Source organism: Aquarana catesbeiana, linkage group LG04 (assembly GCF_042186555.1).
Source record: "Aquarana catesbeiana isolate 2022-GZ linkage group LG04, ASM4218655v1, whole genome shotgun sequence".
Lineage (NCBI taxonomy): Eukaryota > Metazoa > Chordata > Amphibia > Anura > Ranidae > Aquarana > Aquarana catesbeiana.
In genome coordinates, this window is record NC_133327.1 from 644,850,406 (window position 1) to 644,877,722 (window position 27,317).

The 27,317-nt window shown below is 39.8% G+C and overlaps 1 protein-coding gene across 2 annotated transcripts in view; it reads left to right on the top strand.

Annotated features, from left to right (window-relative positions):
- Positions 1-354: 354 nt before the first annotated feature.
- TRERF1 (transcriptional regulating factor 1) overlaps positions 355-27,317 on the top strand; it is a 256,257-nt gene continuing 229,294 nt past the window's right edge. The window contains exon 1 of one of the 2 annotated variants that reach the window (XM_073628438.1): positions 355-854. The gene's annotated coding sequence lies outside the window, so the exon portion shown is untranslated. The remainder of the gene's footprint in view (positions 855-27,317) is intronic. The other variant, XM_073628437.1, reaches the window with a different exon arrangement.

Sequence of the window (27,317 nt, forward strand, 5' to 3'; positions counted from 1 at the left end):
ACCCCGAACACGATGCGATTCTGCTACAATTGTCGCACGACAAATCACGCTCCAATCGCACAAACCAAACCGCGCAGCGTGTGATGCCCAAAAGAACTTATGAATCGCGTGACGCGTGTCGCCGAAAAGAACTTCTTTTGGGCGACACACGCTGCGTGATTTTATTTGCGCGACTGCAGCGTGATTTGTCACGCACCAATCGCAGAAGAATCGCACAGCGTTTCGGGGTGCCATTAGTGGAGTTGTTTTCCGGGGTGCAGGAATTGATTACCGATTGGCCAGCACACAGGAATTAGAATATGCAATCTACAAAGAACAAATATTGGTGTTACTTTTTGTTTGTATTTATATAGAATCTTATGTGACATTTGTATTGATGTGTGTTTTTCTTCCTGTCTCAGTGGAATCACCACCCACATTCTACTACATGAAAAGCAGAAGAGGGAAGAAGTGACAGATGAGAGATAGCGGTGACAGCCAATCACAAGGTAACTCTATCACAAAGTGACAGCATGAAAAAAAAAAAAAAAGTGCAGAGAGAGCAGAGTGCAGGGAAGAGGGCCAGGCCAATCCGGGGCCAGAGTACAGTAACCAATGAAGAGCAGGCCCCGCACACACCAATGGCCGGCCCTCTTACATCCAACTTCAGGAACTGGCTTTGCTTTCGAGATTGCTTGGCAGGAGGGAGAGATCTGCATGGCCAAATATCAGAGTCCCCTTCCTGCAGCTGCAGCCGAGTTCCCTGGAATATCCTGCAACACACCTCTCCCTCCTCCTCCTCCTCCTCCTCCTCCTCCTCCTATGTCCCCCCAGCAATCCCTCCCCAGCTGGATCTAAAAGAAGAAGACGACAAGGTACATCCTGAGCTTTTATCACACCCTTATTGCACTTTATTGCAGTCCATGCATTTCTACTTCTTCTTATTTTCAGTGCAATCATCAGAAGGGAGAAAGTTAGTGGAGGATTGGGTGTTGTGTGTTGGGTGCTGGGTGTTGTGTGTTGGGTGCTGGGTGCTGGGTGCTGGGTGTTGGGTGCTGGGTCCTTAGTGTTGGGTGCTGGGTGCTGGGTGTTGGGTGCTGGGTCCTTAGTGTTGGGTGCTGGGTCCTAGGTGCTGGGTCCTGGGTGTTGTGTGTTGGGTGCTGGGTCCTAGGTGCTGGGTCCTGGGTGTTGGGTGCTGGGTTCTGGGTGTTGGGTTCTGGGTTCTGGGTGTTGGGTGCTGGGTGTTGGGTTCTGGGTGTTGGGTTCTGGGTGTTGGGTGCTGGGTGTTGGGTTCTGGGTGTTGGGTTCTGGGTGCTGGGTGTTTGGTGCTGGGTGTTGGGTGCTGGGTGTTGTGTTCTGGGTGTTGGGTTCTGGGTGTTGGGTGCTGGGTGTTGGGTGCTGGGTTCTGGGTGCTGGGTGTTGGGTTCTGGGTGTTGGGTTCTGGGTGCTGGGTGTTGGGTGCCGGGTGTTGGGTTCTGGGTGTTGGGTGCTGGGTTCTGGGTGTTGGGTGCTGGGTTCTGGGTGTTGGGTGCTGGGTGTTGGGTTCTGGGTGTTGGGTGCTGGGTTCTGGGTGTTGGGTGCTGGTGCTGCACTTGGATTGCACTTGTTGCAGCAAAAGGCAAAGGGGAGACCTGCAAGTGTCATTATTCAGTGCATTCGGGCACGATGACATTGGCATTCGTCCAGTGAGCTTACACTCTTCTTTTTCATTGCAAAAGACTTGGGTTTTGCCTAATGTCACAGCAGTCCAGGTTGCTGTCATCTGGGTGTAGGGGGGGGGGGGGCACAGCTTTCTTGGCTCAGGCTGCATGGAGCACACTGAGGATTTTGACAGGTTGGGGGGGGGGGGGGGGGGGGGGAATCACTCTTTACTCCTTTCTAAGTCAACTAAATGGGATTTTCGCTGTGTAGTAAGGACGGAGGTAACGGCAGTTGTGCTGAGTGTGAATCCCTCCCTATACACTCACTTAGCGTTTATTTTTATCTTGTTTTATATTTAGATATTCCGCCAGACAAAAGCACATTGCATGTCCTTGCTGGGTTTTCTGATGCAGTGGCCAGCAATTTTTTTATTTTATTTTGCATTTGTATGTGTATAGATTTCTATTGTTTATACGTAGCAGTTCACTGATTAATAACCTTTATTTATTGAATTTTTTTTCTGTACTTTGTTACTGGACATGTCCTCACAGAGTTTTCTGGTGCAGTGTCCAGCAGCTTTTTTTAATTTTTATTTTGCATTTGTGTGTGTATAGATTTTTACTGAACGCAGGTAACAGTTCACTGACTATTAACCTTATTTATTGCATTTTATACTGTACTTTGTTACTGGACATGTCCTCGCTGAGTTTTACGATGCAGTGTCCAGCAGCTATTTATTATGCATTTGTGTGTGGGTATAGATTTTTGGTGAACGCAGCTAACAGTTCACTAATTAATATAATTTATTGCATTTTTTATACCTTGTTACTGGACATGTCCTCGCTGAGTTTTCTGGTGCAGTGCCCAGCAGCTTTTTTATTTATTTATTTTTTTTGCATTTGTATATCTATTAATATCATTTATTGCATTCACTGTACTTTGTTACTGGACATGACCTCCGTGAGTTTTTGATGCAGTGTCCAGCAGCAGCTATTTATTTTATTTTGCATTTGTGTGTGTATAGATTTTTGGTGGACGCATGTGTTCACTGATTAATAACATAATTTATTGCATTTTTTAACTGTCCTTTTTTACTGGATAAGTACCAAAAAAAATATATTAAAAAAATTATGGCAGAATTGCCAATTAAAGCTTTTTGTCCTTTAATTTTTTTGAAATCATTTTTATTTCTTTTGGGCCTGATAATAGTCATAATATATCACTGAGTTTAGGTAGCAAAAAGTGTGCATGTATAATTTATATTGATTTCATTATTGAGATATTTCATTTATATACTATATATATATATATATATATATATATATATATATATATATATATATGCTTGCCCATGTGTAATATGTATTTATGTGTGTCGATTATACAGTGTGTGTGTGTATATATATATATATATATATATATATATATAAATATAGAATCCACACACATATAAAATACATATATTTGTTTTTATGCATTTGAATATAAAACATATACATGGAAAAAAATATATGTATAATTTATTTTTTTTTCTTATTTTGTTAACCTGTCAATGTCTTTGAACTGAGTGGTATAAAATATAATGCTTTTAGTAAATGGGCCAAACATGTTGAGATTATGACTACAAATAGGTGATTTGTTTGATAAATCCAGTGTAAGGCTTATGTTGCGATGTATATTGACCAAGAATATTGGACGTATATTTACCTGTAATATTCGGTGGATATGTTTACCTGTAACATTCCATGGAAGCCCTGATAATAACCGTGACAAAGTTTATCATGTATGTAGGTCACCATACTTTGGTTAGTACATAACAATGGTATTGGTGTTCTGATACTGGGATACTTTGAATAGACCTTAATAGGTCACCATGATGGTTTTGATAAATTGCATAACTATCGGTTACAGTGATTACAGTTTAGTGAGATCATTTGAGAACTATTAGGTTGATAATCAGACCAGAGATGTTGTTTTAATGCATTTATTTTTTTCTTGTGTATTTTTATTCCTATATAATGTTATATAAAAGGTTTATTCCAGTTATCCATGCTATCAGGTAGCCTATGCACCATATTTTTCTTTTCTTTTTTTTCTTTTTATATTTTCTGATTATTTTTGAAGGTTTAATCCTGGTGACAGTAGGGTGGATGTCCTGGTTAGTGGTGGTGAGACCTCTTCTTTCGTCACCAGATAAGTGGAGATGCGTGGCTGATCTGGTGGCCAAGTAGAGTTGGCCAATGTGAAGATGTCACCACTTGAGTCGGCCAAGGATACGAGAGACCAGCTGGTGGTTTCACCCGCCAGCTTCTGCCGTTTGTCACTGTGCGATGGACTGGCCCAATTCTCCTGTGCATTGCAAAAAATATATACTAATTATTTTTAACCCCACCCCCACCCCATAAAAAAAATAAATAAAATGTGTGTTGTATGTGACGACGTTGGGGATCTGCATATTAATTTTGAATGTTTTTTTTTACTCCTGGTCCACATGGGTATATTGTGTCCAACAAGGACCGCTGGAGGTACAAAGTACAACTTCTAACTTTCTGGCCATCCCACAAGGGTCCCTATCAGCATGGAGTGTGTATCTCCTCCCTGTATTTTTATGGGTTTCCCCTGGGTACTACCGTTTCTTCACAGACCTGAAACTTGTACCGATATTGGTTAACATCTTTCTGTAAACAGTGAGGCTATATAACGTTGGCGTTTAAGCTGCCTACCTGCAGCGGCCAACTCTGATGTGCTTGTCTAAGGGCTCATTCACACCAGGTGCATTGAGACTGCATTGATAAATGCAGACTCAATGCAAGTATGATGAGAAAACAACTGTTCGATTGATTTACTAAAACTGGAGAGTGCAAAATCTGGTGCAGCTCTGCATGGAAACCAATCAGCTTCCAGGTTTTAGCCTAGGTTCATTCACTTTGAAAACTATTTCTAACCCACGTCAGTGCGAGTTCGGGGGTGATTTGAAAGATCTGTTCATGCACAGATGTTTATTGAAATCGCCCCCGAAGTCGCCAAAAGTAGTGCAGAAACTACTTCTAGAAATTGGTGCTGCGCCGCAAAGTCAGTGTCACACTGATTGGGACAGTGCTATTGCCGGCAATAGGCTGCGATTTGGCATGCAATTTGACATGTCAAATCACTCCAATGTGAACGGGGGCTTATTGTCAAAGCTTAATTGAGCAAGTTAGACGCTGATTGGCTACCATGCACAGCTGCACCAGATTTTGCTCTCTCCAGTTTTAGTAAATCAAACCCAGTGTGCACTCTTCACACCATACAAGTGCATTGGTGTGTGTTATGTAAAAATGCACATCTACTTACAACGCAACACATGTGGCTTTATATATATATATACATATCTATCTATCTATCTATCTATCTATCTATCTATCTATCTATCTATCTATCTATCTATCTATCTATCTATCTATCTATCTATCGATGTATAGATATATATCTATAGATATATATAGATATATATATATACCTATAGATCTATATATATATATAAAATATATGTGTATATAAAATAAATGTATATATATATATATATATATATATATATATATATATATATATATATATATATATATATTTAAGAAATGCTTATGCATGTACCAATTGCCAGCTGTTTTCGTGCATCTCATTTAAAGTTCCAAACTCTTCTTTTTCATATATATATATATATATATATACCGTATATAATTTTTTTCTTTTTTTTTTTCTTTATTGTCAACGTATGATAGGGAAACACTGATTAATAAATTGGTTTAAAGTTGCATGATATGCCCAAGTCTAAGCATGAAAGCGTGACCTGTCCTATATACATTGGATAAAACAGGTGTTATGTTGTGTGTGTCTGGAATTCAGTCGTGGGGCTCATTCTCATGGGCGTAAGTAAAATACTCATATCTATGCTGGATATGACCTGTATTACTGCTTGCCAATGACTAGATGATGGAAGTCAGGGTAGCTTCCCCATATTCACTAAGCGAGGAGGGGGAAATTCCTTTAGTAAATCAACTCCATTGGCTATAGGTGACCTGTGTTCAGATCCATAAAAAAAAAAAAAGTCCAGATCTGAAAGCGATGTTATTTGCACCCGTGTGTGTGAGCGCTTAGGCCAAAGTGGACAAGGGTGAGAAAGATGTTGTGTTTTAATGAAATCTATGGAGAATCTGAAGAGAGAGAGTTAACGTGAGTTTACTTTGTCAGCAAATGTAAGCCATCCATTACAATGACAGGGATCATATAAAATAATACACAGTGCTCGGGTTCCGTATATTAGACAGGCGGGGAAATGAGGCCGAGCTGAGGAGATTTATATTCTAACTGTGGGATTAATCATGTGTGTACACATAGGAATTAGTATTGTGTTTGCATATACATATACCATATCATTTGTATGTTACAGGCAATGTGTAAAATCAGCAATGTATGAAATGGCGATTTTTACACATTGCATGTAATATCTATCTATCTATCTATCTATCTATCTATCTATCTATCTATCTATCTATCTATCTATCTATATATATATATTACATGCAATGTGTAAAAATTGCCACGTACATGTACATACAGTATAAGCATTGTAGTAAATACCCAGGCATGTTACTCATGTTTTGAAATTGCTCATACTGTATGTACGTGAATATATATAGATTGTAAGCTCTTCTGAGCATGGCCCTCTTAATCCTCTTGTATTTTATTGTATTATAACTGTATAGTCTCCTTTTTATTTTATAAAGTGCTACGTAAACTGTTGGTGCTATATAAATCCTGTATAATAATATCTATCTATCTATCTATCTATCTATCTATCTATCTATCTATCTATCTATCTATCTATCTATCTATCTATCTATCTAGATATATAGATCTATATATATATAGATCTATATATCGATATATCGATATATAGATCTATATATATATATATATATATATATATATATATATATATATATATATATATATATATATATATATATATATATATATATAATATATATTACAGGCAATGTGTGAATTTCACCATTTCATACATTTCCTAAGCACTCTATAGAATGCCTGATTTTACACATTGCCTGTAACATGTTATATACACACACATATACATAAACACACATACACATTTATTTTCAGCTTACAAAAATCGTCCTGGTAATTTTTGGTGAGGGGGAAGGTGGGGGTGGGTTGCAACACTGAAATATTCAGTGGAATGAAATTATGGGTCATATTAAAAAGAGTTGAATGTGCCTTTCACTGAACATTCACTGGTGGTGACTCAATTACTGCCACTTGAAAACACACATGTACCAGGAAGATTCCCCTGCTTTACAAATTTGCCCCTAAGTCCCGGAACGCACACTGTCTGCATCTGGGACCGTGCAGCTCCTGCCCGCATGCCAAATTTTACCGTGTCCATGCAGTTGCTGCATATGCGTCCACCTCTATAGGCTGCCCATGCGCAGCTTGGCGCGGATGCAGGTGCAAAAGCAGGGGCAGCCTGGACATAGGATGGGGGCCAGCGCCCCTCTGAATACTCCCTAATTGTTATCAACTTATAACGGCAACCATTGTTCTTAGGCAACCCAAAAATGATGTAGTTACTAAACCTTAACCCTAGTATTAACCCTAAACTCTATCTGAATCCCTACACTTAACCAAATTTAATGGGGTAATAATAGTGGTGACAAAACTATTGTGTTGAAAATGCTCATTTACAGTGTCTAAACTCTCTTTTGTGTTCCAAAATGTGCCCAAAATTGGCTTGTCTTATTCACCCCCCCCCCCCATAAATCAGTATAGGGTCATAACGGTAGATTGAAAGTTTCAGTACAGTACTGACTGTACAGTTTCAGACACTCTATTATTGGTGTGAGTTCCTAAATCTGCAAGCCCATAACTGAGTGCCAGCTTCTAGGACAAATATTATATTATCCAAACTGTACATTTACTTTCTATGATGTTTGTTACAGTAATGACATTTGAATGTCAAAGCAGTACATTGTTTTGCATGGAAATTCAGCGTTTTATATTGTAGGCCTGTAAATCTTAGGAATAACTCACTTAAATCTGTCCAAACAAGATTCTAGTAGACATCCCGGGTATGATAAAGTTTGAAACACAAAATCATAAATTATAATATAATAAATAACTATAAATAATTATAAAAAATAATAATACATTTTATTCAATAATGTAATCAAATCAAAAACACTGAAATTTGTCCAAACATGGGTGCAATATTACTAGTTACTGTAATACTAGACACTGCATACTATTTTAGTAACCGATTGCCGACCACTCGCCGCAGTTTTACTGCGGCAGAATGGCACGGCCGGGTGATACAACGTTACCTTGGCCACTAGGGGCGCGTGCTCGATGACCGCCGGGCTCCCGTGATCGCCCGTGACAGAGCGAGAACCGGGATCTGTGTGTGTAAACACACAGATCCCGGTCCTTTCAGGGGAGTAGAGAGAGATTTCCTTTTCATACTAAGTATGAACACCGATCTCTCTCTCCTCCTAGACAGTCTCATCCCCCCCTACAGTTAGAACACACTCAGGGAACACAGTTAACCCCTTGAGCGCCCCCTAGTGTTAACCCCTTCCCTGCCAGTGACATTTATACAGTAATCAGTGCATTTTTATAGCACTGATCGCTGTATAATTGTAAGTGGTCGCAAAAATGTGTCAAAAGTGTCCAATTTGTCACAGATCACCACCATTACTACTAGAAAAAATAATAAAAATGCCATAAATACATCCCCTATTTTGTAGACTTTTGCACAAACCAATCAATATACGCTTATTGCTATTTTTTTACCAAAAATATGTAGAAGAATACATATCGGCCTAAACTAAAAATGATTTTTTTTGATAAAAAATGTGGGATATTTATTATAGCAAAAAGTAAAAGATACTGTGTTTTTTTCAAAATTGTTACTCTTCTTTTGTTTATAGCGCAAAAAATAAAAACCGCAGAGGTGATCAAATACCACCAAAAGAAAGCTCTATTTGTGGTAAACAATCTTTGTTTGGGTACAGCTTCGCACGACCGCGCAATCGCGGGAAGCTGTACCCAATCAGTTAAAGCGACGCAGTGCTGTTTCGCAAAAAATGGCCTGGTCATTGAGCAGCCAAATCTTCCGGGGCTGAAGTGGGTAAACATCCCGGGAATGAAACATTTTGAAACATGTCACAATCAGAACAATAGTAAAGCGTCCCTCTGCGTCAAAAGCGGTTTTAGACCAGCTAGAAAACAGCGATGGTGAATTAGAATAACTTGCAGAACTGAGAGATAGTGATTCGTGGGCAAATTCGTCATCGGACACTAAAAGTGACGACAGCGACAATTCTTGCGACTGAGCTCAGTGCTGCGCGATCCGTACCACAGTCATTAGAGCAGCACAAGTTCACACATGACCGAGCTCAGTCGCAGAATTGTCGCTGTCGTCACTTTCAGTGTCTGATGACGAATTTCCCCACAATTCACTATCACTCCATTCTGCAAGTGATTCTAATTTACTATCGCTGTTTTCTAGCTGGTCTAAAACCACTTTTGACGTAAAGGGACACTTTTTGGATGCCATGGACAATCTCAAGTTTCAAGGCAGAAAGAACAGTATATATAATATAAAAGTGCAGACCAGGCATTGAACAAAGCACTATGGACAAAACTGAGGTGAAATGTTTTGATATAGTAATGTAATCTACAGATTGTGTGTGTTATGTCTTTTGTACTTTTTTGAATTTGCCTCCGGGCTCCGCCCCATACGTTGCGCCGCTCGCAGGGAACGGAGCCCGGAACATTGATGCATCGGGCGGAAGATCCGGTGGAGGACACAGCGGGGGGGGGGGAATTGCAGGATCCTGGGGACATAGTAAGTAACCTGTACCTGGATACTGGGATGCAATCCCGAGTGTGGCTCAGGATTACCGCTATTGATACTGAAAATTAACCCTGAACCACCCTCTGGATTACCGCTAGAGAGGTTAAAGTGTTAATTATTACAGGCGGTCCCCGAGTTACAAACATTCGACTTACAAACGACTCCTACTTAGAAACAGAGGGAGACAACAGGAAGTGAGAGGAAATCTACCCCTAGGAAGGGAAATTCACTCCTGTAATGCCCTGTACACACAATCAGACAACAAAATCCATGTTTTTTTCCTACGGATATTGACTCAAACTTGTCTTGCATACACACAGTCACACAAATCTTGTCGTAAATTCCGAACGTCAAGAACGCGGTAAGGTACAACACGTACGACAAGCCGAGAAAAATGAAGTTCAATAGCCAGTGCGGCTCTTCTGCTTGATTCCGAGCATTCGTGGAACTTTGTGCGTCGGAATTGTGTACACACGATCGGAATTTATGACAACGGATTTTGTTGTCGGAAAATTTGAGATCCAGATCTCAAATTTTGTTTGTCGGAAATTCCGATGGAAAATGTCAGATGGAGCCTACACACGGTCGGAATTTCCGACAACAAGCTCCCCGAACATTTCCAGTCGGAAAATCCGACCGTGTGTACGGGGCATAAGAGTTATCATGGGAAAAACGTGTCTCCACTGATGCTTTATCACCAATCCTTGTTTCCGCAACAACCCAAAATTTTCAAAATCCAATTGTCATTGGGACAGAAAGTGAGGTGAAATCTTCTGAACCGGGGCACAGACAGCAAAACAAATGTTACAGGGGTGTTAACCCTTCCCTATGCTATCCAAAAAAGATTAAAACTTGTTTTTTTGGCTGGAGCTACACTTAAAAAATGTACCTGTTCTGCCAAACAGATTCAACTTAACCACTTCAGCCCCGGACCATTTGGCTGGCCAAAGACCAGAGCGCTTTTTGCGATTCGGCACTGCGTCGCTTTAACTGACAATTGCATAGTCGTGTGACGTGGCTCCCAAACAAAATTGACGTCATTTTTTCTCCACAAATAAAGCTTTCTTTTGGTGGTATTTGATCACCTCTGCGTTTTTTATTTTTTGCGCCATAAACAAAAAAATGCGACAATTTTGAAAAAAAAAGCAATATTTTTTACTTTTTGCTATAATAAATATCCCCAAAAAATATATAAAAAAACATTTTTTTCCTCAGTTTAGGCGGTATTCTTCTACATATTTTTGGTAAAAAAAAATCACAATAAGCGTTTATTGGTTGGGATTGCGCAAAAGTTATAGCGTCTACAAAATATTCAATAGTTTTATGGCATTTTTATTAATAATTTTTTTTTTTACTAGTAATGGCGGTGTTCAGCGAATTTTTTTCCTGACTGCGACATTATGGCGGACACATCGGACACAGTCGGACTCACGGAGCTCGCGGCACATGCGCACCTGCTATGCAGACCTTGCGGGGTCACGTACAATAACGTGATTTTGCGCAGCGGAGCCAATCTGCCGCAGTGAAACTGCGGCGGCTAGTCCGCAAGCGGTTAAGAACAAACCTACAGACCCCATCTTGTTGTAACCCAGGGACTGCCTGTATTATTAATATTATTATTATTATACAGGATTTCATATTTTATATTACTATGAGGAACTCAACAAGAGGAGCTGGAACACACAGTACAGGAATCAGGGATCATAGTAGGGAGCACAGCCTGTTGGGGTATCAGAGACATATAAGAAGTCAGAGGCTGACCTAACTTTCCAGGCTCCATCCATCACTAAAATCTCAGTTCTGAGTGGGTAAAAGCGTTGCACAAACTGTTGGTGCTATGTACATTTTGTATAATAATAATTAACAGTTTAATGTAAGTAGCCACCCTGGCGGTATGATTATGTCCGATTTTTGCGTTTTGCGGTGCAATTGTTTTGCTTAGAAATTTGGAGTTTTATGTTGTAGGCCTGTAATTCTTAGCAATAACACACTTTTATCTGTCCACCAAGAGCCTAGTAGATATCCCGGGTATGATAAAGTTTGAAACAAAAAAATCATAAATTATAATATAATAAATAAATATAAATAATTATAAAAAATAATAATATAATAATAATAAAATGAATTCCCCCACGATTCACTATCGCTCAATTCTGCAAGTGTTCTAATTTACTATCGCTGTTTTCTAGCTGGTCTAAAACCACTTTTGACGTAAAGGGACACTTTTTGGTTGCTATGGACAATCTCCAGTTTCCAGGCAGAAACAGTATATATAATATAAAACTGCATGCAGAACACGGGACAAAGCACTGGGGACAAAAGGGATGTTAAATAATTTCATACAGTACTGTAATCTGTAAGATTGCAGTGTACTGTATGTGTCATAAATTTTCTATTTTTTTAATTTCCCGCCGGGCTCCGCCCCCACGCGTCGCTCGCAGGGAACGGAGCCCGACACACAGAGGCATCGTGCAGAGAACAGAGTCCACAGACACAGCGGGGGGGACATCGCAGGATCCTGGGGACAAGGTAAGTACACCGCACCAGGATCCTGAGATGCAATCCCGAGTGTGGCTCGGGGTTACCGCTAATGGTGCTGAAATTTAACCCCGAGCCACACTCGGGAAAACCGCCAGGGAGGCTAATGTAACATACATAATAGAAAATAAATGTACAGTTTGGATAATATAGTTTGTCCTAGGAGCTGGCAATCGGTTATTATCATTATTATTATACAGGATTTATATAGCGCCAACAGTTTGCGCAGCGATTTACAACGCGAGGGCAGACAGTACAGTTACAATACAATTCAATACAGGAGGAATCCGAGGTTATGGCCGGGTTCACACCTTTGTACTATAGAAAGGTGCGTATTCACACAAAACAAGTAATCAAGCATGTTGTATATTGGGGTGCTGCGTTGCTATTCTTTTTTAATAGCGTCCCGCACACCTTGCCAACGCACATTGTAACCCACTACTGTGCATTGAATTGCGTTGCTTTGTGTATTGCATTTTAGTGCATTGTGAGCTCATTCAAATTAATATGTTGCCCCTTCATAACACACGGTAACATGCAAAGTAACCCACATTGGTGCTCTTTGTGTTAACACACCGAAATAGTGTGAACCGAGTCTTAAAGAAATATCCATAATAGACAGGTGGGGGGAAAAAAATCCACAGACAGGCAGATATATCGCACCATTAGTATACACAACATCTTACAACCAATGTAGAGAACATCATTTCAAGCCCAATGCACAAACCATAACAAGAAGATGTGCAGTTTGCCTGTTCTCAGGAGCTTACAATCTAAAGAGGAAACTAGCTGGATGGAGTGCTGATAGATGTCCCTTGTATCCTCTTCTTTTCCTCTATTGTAGAATATCACTGTGACTAGTTTTCTTTTTAAAAAATAATTGCAGCTTACAGTATGTGTGTAATGGCAGCACAGTGCAGTGAGATGTGTTTCCCCGGGTGGTGATGTAGTACGGTGACATACATTATTGTAGATGATGTTTATCATTAAAGTGACACTGAGCCCTGGTTCACATTGATGCGATTTGGCATGCGATTTGATATGCCAAATCGGCGGCTATTGCCCGCAATGGAATCGTCCGAATCGGTGTGACGCAGACTTTGCGGCACCGCACCAAATCCCAAAAGTAGTTTCTGTGCTACTTTTGGCAATTTCAGGTGCGGTTTCAATAGACATCTGTGCAGGAAACCGCACAGATGTCTCTAAAATCGTCAGACTGACATGCAGGAATGAAATCCTGTGAGTTCAGCTGAGCTTGCACGATTTCAATCCCGCAGCAGTGTGAACCTGGGCTAAACCAGAGTTTAGTGTTGCTTTAAAATAAACATACTTATAAGGATTATTGATTATGTAATGGGTTTTAAGATACCGGATCGCCTACCGCACGTATACTGCGGCAGGGCAGCCAGGCTGCGCGAAGCAACGTACCTGTACGTTGGTCTGTGCAATAGATATAGCAGACGTGCGCCCGCAACCCACGATCGCGGTGATGAAAGGCAGAAGGGGGGTCTGCCTATGTAAACAAGACGGATTCCCATTCTGAAAGGGGGAGATGAGAGAGATCAGCTGTTCCTAGTGATCAGGAACAGCGATCTCTCTCTACTCCCAGTGAGCCCACCCCCCTGACAGTAAGGCTCTATTCACACTAATGCGTTTTTTGATGCATTTTGCATTTTGCAGAAATGCATGGGAATTTTTGAACATAGGTTCCTATGGAACATGTTCACATCAATGCATTTTTTGTGCCTCTGCGTTTTTGGAAAGGGTTGGGGACTTTTTTCACGCAAAATGCAGCGTTTTGCATGTAATAGAATTCAATGGACCCGCATTCCAAAACGCAAGTACCGTGTTTTTGACGCATTTTTACTGTGTTTTTGTCGTGTTTTGCATTTTTTTTGTTTCTTTTTTTTTTTACACTGTATACAGTATACAAAAACACACTGTAAAAAAAAAAAAAAAAATGCAAAACGCGGCAAAAACGCATGTTCAAAAACGCGGGAAGCACCGCAAAAAGCACTGCAGAAACGCTCAAAAGCAACATGCATAGATGTGAATCGAGCCTTAGGCCTGATTCACACCTATGCAGGTTGCAGTTTGCATATTGCAGGTGCATTTTGCATTTTTCAATACAGGCTTTTCATCCATTGAAGTCTATGGAACCAAAAAGCCAGAAAAAAGTCCCTGGCCCTTTCCATAAAATGCACAGATGTGAACGTGACCCATAGGAAACCATGTTATATGGACTGTAGTGTGTTTCTGCAAAACTGAAAACTCACAAACAAAAATGCATAGGTGTGAACCAGGCCTTTAGAGAGCACCTCTCTAGGGAACACTTAACCCTTTGATAACCCCTAGTGTTAACCCCTTCCCTGCCAGTGCCATTGATACAGCGGTTGGTGCATTTTTATAGCACTGATTGCTGTATTGGTGTCACTGGTCACCAAAAAGTGTCACTTAGTGTCAGATTTGTCTGCCGCAATCCCGCTAAATATCTTAGATCGCTGCTATTATTAGTAAAAACAATAAAAAAAAAAAAAAGTCCCTAAATCTTTCCCCTATTTTGTAGACGCTATAACTTTTGTGCAAACCAATCAATATACACTTATTGCGATTCTTTTTTACCAAAAATATGTAGCAGAATACATATTGGCCTAAACTGATGAATAAGTTTTTTTATATTTTTTTAGGATATGTATTATAGCAGAAAGTAAAAAATATTGTTTTTTTTTTTTTTTTTTCAAAATTGTCGCTCTTTTTTTGTTTATAGTGCAAAAAATAAAAACCACAGAGGTGATCAAATACCACCAAAAGAAAGCTCTATTTGTGGGGAAAAAAGGGACATAAATTGTGTTTGGGTACAGCGTCGCGCGACCGCGCAATTGTCAGTTACATTAACGCAGTGCCATATTGCAAAAAATGGCCTGGAGGGTAAATCTTTCCGGGGCTGAAGTGGTTAAACATTTCTTCTATAGAGTGCGTTTCTCCCTCTAAACCAAAATTGTAATGCCATGCGTTTTTTTTATGTTAATACGTATGTTGCTGCATGTCCTTTGCCTGGGAGGTGATGTGGATTGGCTGGATTAAAAAAGTGTACATATCTGTTTTAGGTTCTTAGCACTGACCAAAAACAAAAAAAGAGACCGGATTCATCTGTATGACATTTCCAAATCTGCTATAGTTCGTAGCAGCTGACTGCATCAAGGCTTTTTTAGCATGTATGTGCATTTAGTAATGTGCATTGATGCCATACATTATTGTATGCTATCAGCATGGGCATGCGCACATGGGGTGCCAGGTGTGCCTAGGCACACCCTAATCACCCTGTACTGTGCAGATTCCCCCTGCTGCCTGGCTGCAGAGAAAAAGACTGGGGAATCTTTGTCCTAAGTCTCTTTCTCTGTCTCAAAAGTGAGACATCACCAAAACCTCCTAATTGGGAGAGGGGGAAAAATTGTAAGAAATAAAAAGTAATATTGTATATAAAAAAAAATAAATAAAAAAAAATGAAGATGTAAAAAAAATAAAAGAAAATAAAAGAAAATACTAAAAATAAACTACTGACACCAATCTTTGCTCTACTGACTTGTCCACTGCCAAAAAAAATAAAATAAAATATATAGATAGACAGATAGATAGATAGATAGATAGATAGATAGATAGATAGATAGATAGATAGATAGATAGATAGATAGATAGATCTGTCTATCTATCTATATATAGATATAGATATATAGATAGATATATCTATCTATATCTATCTATCTATCTATCTATCTATCTATCTATCTATCTATATATATGCTGTACACAGGCATGTTTTGAACACACTTGAGGGCTCATTTAAACTGTTACATTTTAACGCAAATGCTGCAATCTACTAAAAACTAAAACTGCAGCGCTAAAAGTGAGACTATCCTGTTGCAAACGAAATTCACGATCTACTAAAACTGGAGCCCAGAGAATCTTGTGCAGCTGTTCATAGTAACCAATCAGCTTCTAAATTCTGCTTGTTCAGTGGACTCCAGTTTTAGTAAATCTCCCCCTCAGGGTTTCCCCATCCATAGAAAGAACAACGTCCAGCTGTGAATTTTAACAACCACCATACAGATTATTCCAACAATCGATGTGCAAGATCAGTGTAAAAGAAGACCAGGAAACTCCAGTGAACACTCAGCAGACAGTCAGACCGCACTGCATAAATAAGGTCAATGTGCATTTGATTAGATCGGCAGGATGAGAATGTGACGATCCCGAGTCTCGATCTTCTACTTCTCCAGAATTAAAGGCTCATTTATGGGCCGCATACATGATCAGAAAATCGTATGAAAAATACCGCTTTCCAAAGCGATCATATGATAATATGATTGTTAGTATACAGCTTCCGAGAGCTAATCACCACAATTCATGCAAAATGATCCGATCGGACAAGCACGAACATTTTTCTTGTTGCGATACCAGATCGTACGATTTTTCATTTAACCTCTTGACCTCTGGAAGGTTTACCCCCCTTCCAGGCCATTTTTTGTGATACGGCACTGCGTTGCTTTAACTGACAATTGCGCGTTTGTGAGACGTTGTACCCAAATAAAATGTATGTCCCTTTTTCCCCACAAATAGAGCTTTCCTTTGGTGGTATTTGATCATCTCTGCCGTTTTTATTTTTTGTGATAGAAACAAAAAAGTCAGACAATTTTGAAAAAAAACAAAAAAAAAACACATTTTTTTACTTTCTGCTATAAAAAATACACCATAAAAAAGTGTAAAAAATCTAATTTCTTCATAAATTTAGGCCAATATGTATTTTGCTACATATTTTTGGTAACAATAAAAAAAATCACAATAAGCGTATATTGATTGATGTGTTTAGGGTGCAATATTACAACCTCCATTCTAAAAAAAAAAGTTGGGACGCCGTGTAAAACTATTTTTATGACAATTTTTAGACGCAGCTTTGCACAGATTGGTGAACTTATGCCCATCTTTACTTCTGAGACACTCTGGGGTTGATTTACTAAAGGGAAAAAGACTGTGCACTTTGCAAAGTGCAGTTGCCCTCTTCAAGAGCAGTTGCTCCAGAGCTTAGTAAATGAGAAGAAGCTCTGCTGACTTCTATCATCCAATCACGTGCAAGCAAAAATGCAGTTTTTTTTTATTTTCCTTGCACGGGATTGGGTACTCTTTGCAAAGTGAAGCCTTACCTCATTTACTAAGCTCTGGAGCAATTGCACTTGCAGAGGGCAACTGCCCTCTGCAAAGTGCGCAGTTTTTTTGCCTTTAGTAAATCAACCCCTCTGACTCTCTAAGATACTCTTTTTAATACCCAATCAAGTTACTGACCTGTTCCCAACAAACCTAATTAGTTGCAAATTATTCTTCCAGCTCTTCCTCGTTAGTACCAATTACTTTGCCAGCTTTTTGTTACCCTGTCCTAACTTTTTTGAGACATGTTGCTGCCATCAATTTCAGAATGATCTTATTTTTTTTCCTAAAGTTGAACATTTTCTCAGTTTAACCACTTCCCTTACGTCGCTGGATTTTCAGTGGTTGTACTGGGATGATGTCTGCAGCCGCAGGCATCAACCTGATATAGTTTTTTTAGAGCCGGCGGTCGGCTCTCTTGTGATAGCAATCAGAGTGGCTCACCAGCCGCTTGATTGCTATTAAAATCAGTGGGATAGGACGCCTTCTGCGGCTTTCTCTGGTTCTTCCGTCCCACCGGTGGACCCAAGTGACCAGCCGGCGCAGCCACCGGCTGGCCAGACTGCCAAGCAAGAACGGGATCGGCTTTGATCGGCAAAGCGATGGAAGCGGATGGAAGCGATGACATGACATTACTTTTGGTTTATTCGGAAACCATTGACGCCATTTTTTGAAAATCTATAGCATTAAGAAAACACTGATCTTGGTGTTTTTGAATGCTTTTAAGTGCAGAGGAGGGATTTGGGGTCTTATAGATCCCGGATCTCTCCATAAATGAACCTGTCACTACCTATTACTGTCATAAGGATGTTTACATTTCTTGTGACAGCAGTAAAAGTGAGCAAAAAAAAAAAAAAAATGAAAGCACAGTGTAAAATAAATAAATAAATAAATAAATAAATAATTTAAAAAACGCATGCAAAGGCTCACACGCGCTTTGGTCCCGCTCACACGCAGACAGCGATCTTCCCACACATGTGGGGTGTCGCTGCAAATGTCAGATCATAGTAATTCTAGTACCAGACCTCCTGTGTAAATCTTAAGTAATATCCTGTAAAGGATTTTAAAAACGTTGCTTATGGATAGTAAAATTGATGTCGTTTTTTTTGCCATTGCGTGGGCATACGCAATTTTAAAGCGTGAGATGTTAGGTATCTTTTTACTCAGTATAACTTCATCTTTTATATTTTACAAAAAATTGGGTTATGTATTGTGCTCTTTTTATGTATGTGTTTTTTATGCATTACAATTCAAAAAAGTGTATTTTTTCCCAAAATATTGTGTTTGAAAAACTGCAGCACAAATACTGCGTGACGTAAAAAAATTGCAAAACTCACCATATTGTTCTCTAGGTCCTCTGCTTTAAAAAAATATATACAATGTTTGGGGGTTCTAAATCATTTTCCAGCAAAAGATACTGTCCATGTGAACAAAAAGTGTCAGAAAAGACGTTAAACATTTGATGTTTTCTATTTTCTATTGTGAATAAAATACGAGTTTAAGAGATTTGCAAATCATTGCTTTCTGTTTATATGTAGATTTTACAAAGTGTCTCAACTTTTTTTGGAATTGGGGTTGTATTTTAATAAAACCACCCAGATTAAACACATAGATAAAGTCCAACTTAACTCACAGAAATTGCTGTTGGAATGTCCTATGTGACATCAGAGCGCAACACGTTTCGTTCGTTTCATCCCTCGGGGGTTGCAAAGTACTAAAACGCATGTGTCCAACTACCCCATAGTAAAAACATTGGGGGAGATTTACTAAACCTGGAGAGTGCAAAATCTGGTGCAGCTCTGCATAGAAACCAATCAGCTTCCGGGTTTTATAGTCAAAGCTTAACTGAACAAGCTGAAGTTAGAAGCTGATTGGCTACCAGGCACAGCTGCACCAGATTCTGAGTGCTCCTGTTTTAGTAAATCAACCCCAGAGTGTCTTTTCTTATCTCAGCACTGCAGTGAAGTATGTATTGAAAAATACTATATAGGGGGAGATTTAATAAAACTGGAGCACTCAGAATCTGGTGCAGCTGTACCAATCAGCTTCTAAAGCCTTGTACACACGATCAGATTTTTGGACGATCGTTCGTCTGTTTTTTCGTGGCATGCTAGTCTCATGTCGAAAGTGAAGAAGTTACTCACCATACAAAAATTTTCGTATGACAGAATACAACTTCAGAAGTGACGTCATGGGGTTGATTTACTAAAGGCAAATAGACTGTGCACTTTGCAAAGTGCAGTTGCCCTCTCCAAGTGCAGTTGCTCCAGAGCTTAGTAAATGAGGTAAGGCTTCAGTTTGCAAAGAGTACCCAATCACGTGCAAGGAAAATAAAAAAGACTGCATATTTGGTTGCACATGATTGGATGATAGAAGTCAGCAGAGCTTCTTCTCATTTACTAAGCTCTGGAGCAACTGCCTTTAGTAAATTTACCTCCATGTGTTGAATAGTTTTTTTATGTATTCTTTCGATTCTGAGCATGCGTAGGCTTGTTCTTACTAATTTTTTTCGGATGAAAACCGTACTAATTAAATAAAAATTGGACATTGCGTTCAAGTACGACAAAAATTTTATAGTCCGCACATCCAGCTTTTGCTGGACGAAAAAGCAGAATCGGCTGTCCAAAGCACCGTACTAACGATCTGAAAATCGCCAGATCGTTCGCCGAGCTAAACTTTATTTCCGATTTTCGTATCGTGTGTATGGGCCTTTAGTTTAGTTTAACTTGCCCAATTAAGCTTTTAGTATAAAATACGGAAGCTGATTGGTTTCTATGAAGAGCTGCACCAGATATTGCACTCTCCAGTTTTAGTAAATAACCCCCAATGTCAGTTTTTTTCTGCATTTTAGTGCATTGGGAGGCCCAGTGAAGATCAATGACAGCGCATCAAAATGCAAATAACATGCTTTGATATATTGATGACAGGTATTACCAAGCCTTGGTCAATGGCTGTTAACCTCATCCACTCCGAATTCAAAAATTCTAAATTGTGTTGAAAAAGATTGTCCACTCACAAAGGAAATTCTTGTTGACAACAGACCTGCCAAACACTGCAAAAAAAAATGCAATTCTGTGCATGCACATAGATCGAAATGGAAAATCCCTTAAAGTACAGGTTTAGATTGAACAAAACGTTCACTAATCTCCCCCCCCCCACCCAGCTGCATACTTACCTCTGTTGTAGAAGTGTAGCCTCTCCTGATGCCTAGCCTGTGCACATAGTCCCCATAGGCATGAATGGGCCACATGTTAAGGCTCTGTAGATTTTTTATAGGGCAGGCTGTAGATACTGGAGGAGGTTGTGGTATGGAGATAGGTAAGTAAATAGGGTGGGAGTGAGTTAGGGAAACTTTAGCAAAATGTACACCTGTCGTTTAACACGTTTGGCTTACACCAAATTGCTGCATGTCCTATGTTTGAAAAAGTCTTCACACAATAATAAATGGGATTACATTGTCAGTGCAAATTCCCTATTTATTATTACAGGTACTTATATAGAGCTGTCAACTTACGCAGCACTTTACATTTTATTTATTTTATAATTTTATATTTTTTTATATTTATTTATTATATATATTATTTATATATCGCCACCATTTTATGCAGCACTTTACATATATATATATATATATATATATATATATATATATATATATATATATATATATATATATATATATTGTACATTCACGTCAGTATGCTGGAAATATAGTTTTATTTATTACAGGTATTTATATAGTGCCAACATTTTACGCAGCGCTTTATATATATGAAGTAAAATGCATGTGTTGTGGTATGCAGGCTTACATTTAACTGAAAAGACTGTCTTAGGCCACATTCATACTTCTAAATGGAGCGGTTTGGGATTACCCGTGGGGTTTTGGTGGGATTCCCAGCAGTTAGCTATGGGTGGGAAAAGCCCCATTGACAGCACCCATGGCTGTTCACATGTAATCGCTCATGCATGATTACCTGCCGATGTTAGGCCCTGGATGCAGAATGCAATGGTATGAATGCAACCCTATGTAAAGTTAAAGCAGTATTAAACCAAAAAATGTATTATTTTGCAGTTTACCAGTCGTTAGATGTGCTGGCTGCATTGGTTTTATTTTTTTAGATGTTTTCACCGGGTATTCCGGCCAGTAACACACCTTCTGTAATAAAGTACCCCTTCATTTGATGAAGGAGCACAGGGGCTGCAGCATTGTCAGTCTTAGGGGAGGGGAGGTTAAATGTTTTAGCAGATTTGATTACACTAACAAATTGAAGCCAAACTCCAGCTCATACTTTATAATTGGTTACACAAGTGGTCTCCAAACTGTGGAGGCCAGATGCGGCCCTTTGCTTGCTTTTATCCAGCCCTTGGGGCACTATTTTCATCCATTGATACCAACAGTGGGACATATTTTCACCACTGACACCAATGATGGGGCACCATTCCTCCCAGTGACACCAATGAAGGGGCAGAATACCTCCCGGTGACACCAATGATGGGGCAGAATACCTCCCGGTGACACCAATGATGGGGCACCTTTCCTCCCAGTGACACCAATGAAGGGGCAGAATACCTCCCGGTGACACCAATGATGGGGCACCTTTCCTCCCAGTGACACCAATGATGGGGCACCATTCCTCCCAGTGACACCAATGATCAAGCACCATTCCTCCCAGTGACACTAAAGATGGGGCAGAGTTCCTTCCAATAACATCAATGATGGGGCAGAGTTTTTTTTCGTGCAGCTTTAACCAAAGTTGAATAATGCCTTTGCTATAGGTGTAAGCCATTTACATACCTCCCGAAAAACTCCCAGAGATGGCTTCATCCTGTCCTGCCATGTCTGGGAGTTTTTCAGCTAGGCTTTAGAAGGTACATAAATGGCCTACATCTATAGCAAAAGCATTTTTCAAATGTTGTTAGAGCTGCATGTTTTTTTTTTATCTACAGGTACCCCTTACCTGCATAGGCAGTGGACTATGCCTTTAAAATGTCAATTCATGATGTTGTAATAAACATATAACTGCATTACTGTTTTTTATTGTATTTACCACTGTTAATTCTGACGTCAAATTTCGATTCAGTTTTAATCATAGTCTTTTGGCTAAAATGCCATTTTAGTTTTAGTCGTATTTTAGTCTCCTAAATAGTTTTTTTTTTTTAGTTGTATTTAAGTCGACTAAAATCTCCAGTACATTTCAGTCGATTAAAATTGAATAGGTTTAGTTCAATTGTAATGCATTATTTAAGCATTTCTCTAGAATTGCCAAATTTATTATATACTCCTGGAGTAAAAATCTATTAACATGTAGTGGGGATGGGGAAGTAAATGGGAGCGCACTGGGCAGAGAACTGGTTTGGGGAGGCTGTTTTTTACCCAGTGCTAAGCACTGCTACCTTGCTGGAAGGGGAAACACTCAATGCATGGTTTGCAGGACAAAACTCCCAGGCACCAGGCAGACAGAGGGAACCGGCATCTCTCAGCCAATACAGCTTGCTGATAAGAGTCTGGGGTGTGGGGCTTTAACAGACAGGCGGAGCTCCGAGGAGAGCTCACATTTTAGTTCCCTTTCCTTTCGTTGAAGAAAATTGGAATTGATTTCCATCATCGTTTTCATCAATTTACTTGATTCAAATTTGATTTTCGTTTAGTTTTTCCGCACTGACAACATGCAGCTGCCAAAAATTATCACAAAATATTTTCGTTGACGAAATTAACACTGCTATCTACAAGGAGTTTAATTCTAAAGCAGATGCTTTTAAAATCAGGGCAATCCTTTCTGAGAAGTAGAACAGATAATAGAGGGCACCTTGGAGTTCAGCGGCCTTTAGTTAAGCAATGTAACGTGCAGTCTTGTATTGTTATATGGTCTTCTGAGCTCTAATACTCGTACATTTTACAGCTCTTGGCACAGAATCCGTATAAATCCATAGACTGTACTGTACATAAAAACACACACATCCTGTATATTTCTTAAGCTTCAAAGAGAACTTTGACCCGACCTGCATGTTTCAAAGGTAGGAGAACTACAGTAACTTGTATGGACTCTACAGTAACTTGTATGGACCATACGGTAACTTGTAGGAGATCTAAAGTAACTTGTTTGGACACTACATTAACTTGTATGGACTCTACAGTAACTTATAGAAGATCTACATTAACTTGTATGGACTTTACAGTAACTTGTAGAAGATCTACATTAACTTGTATGGACTCTACAGTAACTTGTATGGACTCTACAGTAACTTGTAAGCGATCTACAGTAACTTGTATGGACTCTACAGTAACTTGTAGGCGATCTACAGTAACTTGTATGGACTCTACGGTAACTTGTAGGAGATCTACAGTAACTTGTATGGACTCTACGGTAACTTGTAGGAGATCTACAGTAACTTGTAGGAGATCTACAGTAACTTGTTTGGACACTACAGTAACTTGTAGGAGATCTACATTAACTTGTATTTACTCTACAGTAACTTGTATGGACTCTACAGTAACTTGTAGGAGATCTACAGTAACTTGTTTGGACACTACAGTAACTTGTAGGAGATCTACATTAACTTGTATTTACTCTACAGTAACTTGTATGGACTCTACAGTAACTTGTAAGAGATCTACAGTAACTTGTATGGCCTCTACAGTAACTTGTATGGACTCTACAGTAACTTGTAGGCGGTCTGCAGTAACTTGTATGGACTCTACTGTAACTTGTAGGAGATCTACAGTAACTTGTATGGCCTCTACAGTAACTTGTATGGCCTCTACAGTAACTTGTATGGACTCTACAGTAACTTGTATGGACTCTACAGTAACTTGTAAGAGATCTACAGTAACTTGTATGGACTCTACAGTAACTTGTAGGAGATCTACAATAACTTGTAGGAGATCTACAGTAACTTGCATAGACTCTACAGTAACTTGTAGATCTACAGTAGAGTGTATGGACGCTACAGTACTGTGTAGGAGATCTACATTAATTTGTAGGAGATCTTCAGTAACTTGTATGGACTCTACAGTAACTTGTAGATCTACAGTAACGTGTATGGACTCTACAGTGACTTGTAGGAGATGTACAGTAACTTGTATGGACTCTACAGTAACTTGTATGGACTCTACAGTAACTTGTAGGCGATCTACATTAACTTGTATGGACTCTGCGGTAACTTGTAGGAGATCTACAGTAACTTGTTTGGACTCTACAGTAACTTGTATGGACTCTACTGTAACTTGTAGGAGATCTACAGTAACTTGTTTGGACTCTACAGTAACTTGTATGGACTCTACTGTAACTTGTAGGAGATCTACAGTAACTTGTATGGACTCTACTGTAACTTGTAGGAGATCTACAGTAACTTGTATGGACTCTACAGTAACTTGTAGATCTACAGTAGAGTATATGGACGCTACAGTACTGTGTAGGAGATCTACATTAACTTGTAGGAGATCTTCAGTAACTTGTATGGACTCTACAGTGACTTGTAGGAGATGTACAGTAGCTTGTATGGACTCTACAGTAACTTGTAGGAGATGTACAGTAACTTGTATGGACTCTACAGTAACTTGTAGGAGATGTACAGTAACTTGTATGGACTCTACAGTAACTTGTAGGAGATCTATAGTAACTTGTATGGACTCCACAGTAACTTGTAGGAGATCTACATTAACTTGTAGGAGATCTACATTAACTTGTATGGACTTGGGCACAGCTACGTCTAAAAGGAGATTGCAGTTAATATAACCAGAGTCTCTGCATATTTATGCCTCATTCAGGCTACCTGTTTTTTTTTTTTTTGCGCTCCCACTCATGATTTTATTAGCACGACTTTCGCGTGAAAATGCATGTCACCTGAATGGGCTGCCCTATGTGCAGTTGTCGCTCCAAAAAAACTCAGGGACTAAATTTTTGCTCTGAGCCGGGAGAGATTTTACACGTGCATTTTGCTGTGATATACTTCCCTACTCTGTGCAGTAGTTTTGCACAGAGCAGCTCCGATCCTCTTTTTTCGGGTCCCCCGCTGGTGCTACTGGCTCCCCCCCCCCCCCGAACTGTGCCCCCCAGAGAAAGCCGCTTGCCCTGGGGGCAACGCTGAGCGCTCGCTCCCAAGCTGCTGCTCTATGCCTCCATAAGATTTACAGAGCTGTCGCTCAGCACCCAAACCCCCCCCCCCGCTCTTCTCTCCTTGTTGGCTCATTGGTTTACTGGCTGTGATTGACATGAGTGGGAGCCAATGGGAGAGTTCCTATACAGTTGAAGCTATCGTGAACATCACTGGATCAGAGGAGGGGGCTCAGGTAAGGATTGGGGTGCTGTGGGAGGCCGCTGCACACAGAAGGTGTTTTACCTTCATGCATTTGAACTGCTTTCAAATGACATTTGTCAAGCCGTTGAATGTACTGAGAAAATTTGTACAAATATTTGTGCAAATATTTTTATGAACGTTTATTTGAAAATCTACTAGTGTAAATGCAGCTTAAAGGGGTTCTAAAGTCAGAAGGTTTTTTTTTAATCTTAACGCACTAAGATAAAAAAAACCTTCTGTGTGCAGCAGCCACCCTAATAGTTACCTGAGCCCCATCGTGATCCAGCGATGTTTCACAAGAGTCTCGGCTGTCTGGGACTCTCCCTCCTCATTGGCTGAGACAGCAGTGGAGCACCGTTAGTTCCCGCTGCTATCAATTAAAGTCAGTGAGCCAGTGAGGAGAGAGAGTAGGTGGGACAGGGGGCTGAGCTGTGGCTCTGTGTCTGAATGGACACACAGAGCAGCGGCTCGGCTCGGGTGCCTTGCTGCTTGCTGTGGGGCCACTCGTCAGGAGGGAGGGGCCAGGAGCGCAGAAGAGGGACCCGAGAAGAGGAGGATCTGGGCTGTTCTGTGCAAAACCACTGCACAAAGAGGTAAGTATAACATGTTTGTTGTTTTTAAACGGAAAAAAAAAAATGAGATTTAGTATCTCTTTAACATAAAGGGGGAGATTTACTAAAACTGGATCATTCGGAATCTGGTGCAGCTGTTCATAGTAGCCAATCAGCTTTTAACTTTAGCTTGTTTAATTAGACTTGGACAATAAAACCTGGATGCTGATTGGTTTCTATGCCGAGCTGCACCATGTTTTGCGCTCTCCACTTGTAGTAAATCTCCCCCAAAGTGACACTATACTCTAGTTTATTAAACAATTTTCATTCAAGTATGTATTCTAAATGCAAAAAACAAAGTCCCTTCATTGCTCTCAGCCTCCTTCTAATCATCTTTTTTGTGCTGCTGTGATCAGACTTCCTGTTAAAGGGTGGCTATGTTCTTTCTGTGTGACAAATACATTGAATTCAATGTAATCTAGCGGTCATGTGACCATGGGGCTTGGCTCCGATACCTGTTCTGTAGGACGGGGGGGTTTGTTTAAGTAAGAGGCATCATCCATTCGCCAGTTCCGTAACGCTAAACTTTTTCCTTTGATGCATTCTATGCAGCATACCCCACTGTGCCCTACCCTCCTTCAGACGAGGGGCATGTCAGTCTCTGAGGTCACTGGCAGGCCATGCATTGGCATGGTATTCTGTAAGTGCAGTTAGCGGATGAAAGATGCAAAATGACTACGCTAGCATGGATCTGCTTACATGCTTAGGTGGTCAGGAATCTAAAGTAAACCAAGGGGACCAGCATACATATAATTAACCTCCCTGGAGGTATGATTATTTCAGATTTTTGTGTCTCAAAGTGGTACAATTATTTTGCATGGAAAATTGGTGTTTTATATTGTAGGCCTGTAATTTTTAGCAATAACACACTTTTATCTGTCCACCAAGAGTCTAGTAGATATCCTGGGTATGATGAAGTTTGAAACACAAAATCATAAATTATAATATAATAATAAATATAAATAATTATAAAAAAAATAATAAAATAATAATAATAAAATAAATTTCCCCACGATTCACTTTCGCTCAATTCTGCAAGTGTTCTAATTTACTATCGCTGTTTTCTAGCTGGTCTAAAACCACTTTTGACGTAGAGGGACACTTTTTGGTTGCCATGGGCAATCTCCAGTTTCCAGGCA